Source organism: Heliangelus exortis, chromosome 6 (genome assembly GCF_036169615.1).
Source record: "Heliangelus exortis chromosome 6, bHelExo1.hap1, whole genome shotgun sequence".
NCBI classification, from domain to species: Eukaryota; Metazoa; Chordata; class Aves; order Apodiformes; family Trochilidae; genus Heliangelus; species Heliangelus exortis.
In genome coordinates, this window is record NC_092427.1 from 20898215 (window position 1) to 20905206 (window position 6992).

Consider the following 6992-nt stretch of genomic DNA (forward strand, 5'->3'; position numbering starts at 1 on the left):
CCTCTGCTGAATGCTTCCAGAGATGGAATGCTTCTTGGTATTTGGAGCCACTGCAGGTGCCTTTCCAAGCCTATACACAGTTCTGTAACCCTGCCACACCTTAACATGGCTCTCTGAAAGTGATTTTGTGTGGGTGTTGCAATTTGGTTCCCCTGCCCAGGTAAAAGCAAACTCTGAGAAGAAACAGTGTGGCTCAGTTTAATAACCTTCTTCTAAAAAAATGAGGAAATAGCATGCTGCACATGAAGATCTCTGTAGGAATAGTTATGTGGTGTCCTTCAAGAAACATGCTTGCTTCTTTTCAAACCTCTTTAACAACTGGGCCTTTACTTCCTAATTATCTTGTTCCTTTTGACAAGAAAAGCTAAATAGTTTTGTTCTGAGCTAGGTGAATGAATGCAGTAAAGTGATGTTCATAAAAGCAGTCAGCCACCCACTGCTCCATCAAAAAGTGTAACGAATAACCCAGACTTGGAAGACATAGATGAGAATCTAAGAATGCTGCAAAATGTTTGCAGAAGTTTGCCTAGAAATTAATCAAGTTGGCTTTACCCTGCAAGTTGTTACAAGTCTTCCGTGCTACAGCTGAAGCTTTCAGTGTGACATTAAGTGAGCAGAAATCTAATTAGTAATTTAAAGGTCTAGTTGCATGTCCCTGTCACCACACTGTCCCTGATAAACAGACCAGACTGAGCCACTGAGCCCTTAGTGCAGCTTCTAAGTAGCTTTAGCTACTATAGTGTTGTTAAAAGGCTCATTATGCTAACAGGTATGCAGGATGAACACCCAAAGTGATAAAGCAGTGCAATAATAAAGTAGATTTACCCAGCACCCTGACCATCATTAGCTTGCACTGGAAGGCTACATGCAAAAAAAGAGATGGAGGATAACTGTATTTTTACATGGATTTTTTTTTCCAGCTGTCTAGAAAGCTAGACAAATGTCAGGTTAGTTTTTCAAGACAATGACTTCAAGATGTTTTAAAACATCATCCTTTTTATCATGGGTGCAATCTGGTAGACTGTCTGGTAGTTATTGATCTTCTATCCAACAGACTTGAAGGTTTTTAAAGGTTATGTCACTTGATAAAGTAAAAAGTATCCCTGTCCAAGATAACAGTGGGTTTTGTATGTTTGTAAGCTGATGAATGAAATATAGAAGTGACTTAGATTGTGGAAATAGTACAGGAGCAATGAATTGGTCTGAACGACAGCTCTAAGTCCAGATCTCCTTGTACCAATGTAAGTGTTCTTGTACTTCCGAGTTAGAAGTGAAACAGAAGGTGAGTTCAGAGAAACTGTAATACTCAAAATTAAGGTATAACCACACTACACTTGAAATGAGAGGATAGGGAAAGATGGTTACATTCTCACATGTGTAGCTCAACCCTTCTCCCGCTCAGTTCTGCTGTTGCTGACAAATTCCTTCAATCTGGTGCATGCAGAAGTGTTTTCTAGGTGTGAGAGCAAACACCAGACTAAACCAGTACGTTTCTCTGTGCCTTGAGTCTGTTGCTTTGATGCCCTGCTGCAGCTGGTGAAGGCTGCAGTCCAAGTTAGGTCTCAGTTTCTGCCTCTGATAGACTCCACCCAGCCCTGGCTGTAGGCTTAGTACCTGAAATTCAAAAGGTGGCTGCTGGGGAAAACTTTCCCAGGACCAAAGCCCAGTTCAGTCCATGCTGCTTTACTTGAAAAGGCTGTGTTTGGATGAAACAGTGGCATTTGGCACAATATCACAGAGCAGGAGGGCAGTGGCATTGTAGACATATGATGGATAACAAGCTTGGGGCCAGAGCAGTTGCTCACATCAGACCTGTGCAGTTCATGTGTGCATGATTAACACTTGCTATCAAGCAGAACTTTTAAAATCTGCTCACAAAGAGAGAAGGGAAGCTTATAATGGTTCATAATGATAGTTCTTACAGAAAACTTGCTATCCAATACTTCATATGACACCATCTGCCACACTGAGAGAGCACAATGGAGCCACATCAAAATTTCTAATATGGGGCATGATCTGCAGTGTAGCAGACAGAAACCTGGCTATGACATTCTTTTGATGTAGCCAGGAATTTTAATCCCACAGAGTGCACAAGCAATATTTAAAAGTGCTCTGACAGTGGTCTGTTACCCAACCTTGGGGTGTACCAACTGCATCTGCTTCATGGACTGCTGCAGATGCAGCAAAGATGCTTCTCTAGCAGCTCCCAGGAGTCCCAGACTGTGTTCTTTGACTGTTCCCTTTCCAGAATTAATGAGAAAGATTGAGACTTGATGTATTATTGCATCTTGAGCATGAGAGATCTGATTGGCACCAGAAGATTTCCCCCTTGGGTAGATCACCTATGTAGGGAAGCAGTGAAGCACAAACTTGTACACATTTAGTAGCATAAATAATGACAGTACCCAGGTTTAGTACAAGAAGGAGCACCAGTTATGGTTTGTTGAAGCATCCAATTGGAGGACAGAATTGGAGACTGTACTAGAAATAATCAGCTGATTATGGCTTTTATGCTATATTCAAAAATTGTTTTCAGTGTTCAAGAAAAAACACTCCACTATCCTTACACAAAAAGAAAACTAGTACTTTGGTGCAGAGAAAGTAACCCTGAATAAAACTTTGTTTATTAGCATAGTGCAGTACATAGGAGCATGGTGCAGCATAGGAACATAGCAGCCTGACCTGAATGGTGAGCTAAAATCTTGTCCTGTAATCTCTTCTGCAGCCAACATTCATGCTCATTAGTGTTCCAGCCTAGTCTTTAAATGTCTCCATTTAAATTTCCTATCAATTTCCTTACACAAGCTCAACATCTTCCCTGTAAGATGCCAGCTGACTTCACTGGACACATCTCTAGTCTGTGTATGGTCAGCCACACATTCCTTCAGCCCCTGACCCTGCTGCTTGCTTCCATTCTCTAGGGTGCCTGGCATGCTTTTTAGCTTGAGTTTTGACTGCTGTTGTGTTCTCTGAACTGTTAATAACAGCTATATGCTAAAAGAGCTGACTTGTATTGCAGCTGTGCTTTTTCTGCAGGAAAGACTTTCTTGGTTGGGGAGGACACCAGGAGTTAACTTCTAAATAATCAGTGAATAGAGAATATCCCAAGTAGAAGCCTGCCTTGCCTTCAATGAGAGCCAGGAATTCAATCATATTAAGAAAAGTGATGTTTATTTTCAGAAGTCAGGAAATTGCTTTATCTTTGTAAAGACACTTCAGAGATGTGAACAGGGAGCTTAGTGTACTGTATGAGAATGCTGTAGTGGTAGTCTATATACCTTAATTCTAGCTGGCAGGCCTGTCTTGTAAGCACATGACTTGTTTCCTTACCTATGTAAAAGGAATTAGCAAGTAAAACTAGTAAGAGTGTATTCAAGCATTCAAAACTTTCTGAGACATGACTGTGTTTCAAGAGCACAGCTGTTACCCACATTGCTGTGCCTATCTGTCCAACTGCAGTTACCTTTTTCTTCTAGGTTTCAACAAAAGCCATTTCTAACAAACATTTCTGGCAATGGGCATGCCAACTTCACTCTATCTGTACACCAATACTGTGATTTGTGGCAATCAGTTATTTAATCACAACTTCATTCATACATTTTTGATTGCAGTGAAAAGACACTCATTGAACAAAATGGACTGATACTGACTTTTGGTGGACTTAGGACTTGGAGCACAAAATTCTGGTTTTTTTCATCTGTTTCCCCCTGAAATCTTGAGTATGGTTTTTTAATTGTCTCAGAATCAGTGACTCCTCTCTGAATGGTACCATTCACAACTGACAACCCTGCCTGTGAAATCTCACCACTCTTCAAATGCTTCAGATTCATTTCCCACAACCATATGGCTGTCATGAGGACTTAACTTCTATTCTCAGGGGAGTTTTCATTTCCACAGGCTGATGAGAAGCTTGCCATACACTATCCCAACAAACACAACTTCTATAGTCTCATTACATCATTGCAAAAGGTGCACGTTGCCTTCTGAGAAACAAAATGACTGAAAGGCTAGAGAGTGCTTCAGAAGAAAACTGAAATGATCTTCAGGCAAAACCATTAAGATTCTTTTCTTAGATAAATTGTGGAAATTACTACACAATGTTGGTACTGACATTTCAAATGTAGGAGGTCAAATACATCACAACTCCCTGGGTCTATTGCTCTCTAGTTTCTTATGGCTGCATCTCATTTTTCAAAGGCAGTATGATAATATTACCCTTAGAGTGTGGCAACAGCTAAGCTTTAGTCATCTTACCAGAGGCCTGAGGCAGAGATAAATCAATATTTTTATCTCATGTGTTTGTTATGTGATGTTTACACTGGGAGAGACATTCCAAATTTGCATTATCCCACCCTGACTGATGCCGATGCTGGGATGGGAAATGCTATTGTACCAAAGCACAATTAATTTTGTAAGTCAAGTCAGCCCATATTTTCTTTTACTATTTCACACCAAGTCCCCTTAATATTCTTATATTCTTCATATTCTGCTTTACATTCTGGTTTTCAAGTCAGGCTAAGATAAACTACTGGTGTTGAGTACTCTATGTATAGGGAAGGAGCATTCTAGTACAGGTTGTGGTGACAGCTGAGGGTTTCTAAGAATGTATTACACTGTAGGTGTGTTGTACCATTGATGTCTTCCCTGAGCTCTCTAAGTGGACTGAACTATTACAGACAACTACTCCCTCACAAAGCTAGTAGTGGTTAGGGAAAAGCAACACTAATTTTGCTTCTATTTAATAAGGTTTCTTCACTGTCTGAAGTCAATGAACTTCAAATTTCTGGGCATGGTATTTTTCAGCTACATTCAAATATATATGCAAAATAATACAAATGTGTTATTGAAATTTAAATTTAAGGATAAGCAAACCAAACTGATTAGATTGAAAAAGATATTTTTTCCAAAGGCACAATGCATTTTGTGCTGCTTCCATTAAGGATTTTATGACTTTAGATCTGGATAAGCATAATGATTTTACATGGAAGGACAGCATGATGGATGATGACTTTTAGTACTAAAATAGCAGTGCTGCTCTTCAGCTGCACTTGGAGTTGTTTGCCAGCTTTTCTCTTGAGACTTAATTAAAAAGACTACTGTCCATCTCCATATGGAAATAATAGCCTACTAGAAAGATTGTTTTGCTTTGATGCTTAAAAAGCGGATGTATCCAGGTGGCACACTTTTATTTAATATGACTGATTATCATAAATACTGCTGCTTTCCTATGTCTCATGAATCTCAGCTTTATGGCTTTATCTCTTTATGGAAAGACAGCAGACCCAAAAAAAATTGTTCAGTGTTGTCTGTCATCACAAAGATATTCCTCTGCCCACTCCTTCCTGTTGTCTTCTGGATGGGAGCTGATGCTGTGAGCTTGTGAGATGTCATTAGCTCCTCATGGCAATCTTGTTGTCTGACTCCCCTAATGCTACCACTGTTGTACACCCATATAGACATACACCATGGCACTCAGCAAAATAATTAAACTGGGGCCAGTGTGGCAATTCCCCTACAAGGTGAAGGAAGATGCTGATGATTTTGCAGAGCATGTTTTAGGAAGCAGAATGTCTAAGCAGACAGTGCTGACCCTGTTCCTGGATCCTCAGGACCACAAGAGCATTGAAGAGATATCAGGGTGCATCTGATTCTTCCTGAGAACAGTAAAACCAGACAAGAAGGCCAAAGTGTAAGTCCCGAAGGTGCAAGGATTATGTGTGTTAACATTAAGGAAGCAGCAAGCAGGAGAACTAAGTGAGGGAGAAACTATTATTAGATACAGCATAAAACAGCCAGAGCAGAGGATGTGAGCACTGTAGAAATGAGGTGGGCAAGTTGTAACCTGGTATTTCTTTCTTGGTGTATTGGGGCTGTGCTGAGAACTTTTTATGGCAATATCTGACCAGTCTGTTCCACTACTTTCACAGATTTCAGGAATCTGAACCCTATTTGGCCTCAGAGTAACTGAAGTAGAGAAGCTGATAAAGCTAAGGATAGATGAGATGGAATTGCAAATGCGTTTAATGCATTTGTAGAACAAGCTATTTGCAGATTAACTTCATTATTAGTGCTACATTTCTTTGGTGACTAAAGCCTCCACTTGACTGCAAGAATGCCATAACTTTGTAATGTCTTCTGTAATAACTACCAAATGTATAGCTGGTACATATGATTTAGTGAAGCATAGAAGCCAGCTCAGCAACAAATTAGTGACTACTTTTGTTGCTGAAAAGGCTAGAAAACTGCTCAGTTGGGGTGTTTCTGCTTCTGAAAAGTCTTAACTAAATTGTTATTTCTGGAATGGATACATGTTTGTCTGGAATAAATGTCAGGTATGAGCAGGAAAGAGTTGGTGTGAGTATACCAAGTATATGGGAGCTCAGACATTTGTGCTTTGAGTTGGTCATATCAGGAAGTCTTCAACTAGCTAACTTCTTTGGTCAAAAGTTTTAAGAACTGACAAAACAAAGACCATTAACAATTAATTTCTGTCAGTTGTGGTTACGACATTTATTTTTGTGTCTTACATTGTAACCACTTCAAAATCAGACTTTCATGTTTCTCTTCCCTGGAGAACAGCTTCAATCAGCTCTACTAACACAAGTCTTTTTTTGCTGATGTTACAGAAAATAGAACTTAATGGCTTCTAACCAAGTAAAGTAAGAATATTTCCTGTAATAAACCTGAGGTCATTGCCAATTTGCTATACAGTGCTGGCATTTAGGACAGATGAGGGGGTTTTGACATTGCAGTAAACAAGACTCAGAGTACCCTGGGAATAACAGAGGCAAAGCCTCACAGTTTGGTAATTGCTAATAAGGGATTACCTTCCCTACTCTGAACTCTAGGAGGGGATTCCCACTCAAAACCATTGCAGACTGATAACTCATACATCTTTCAGTCTACTGCTCATCCTTTGCCTAAGAAAATATTTAAAATAAGATATACTGACTCTTCCACAGTTTTCCCTGGTGCACTGTAAGTGCTGCTAG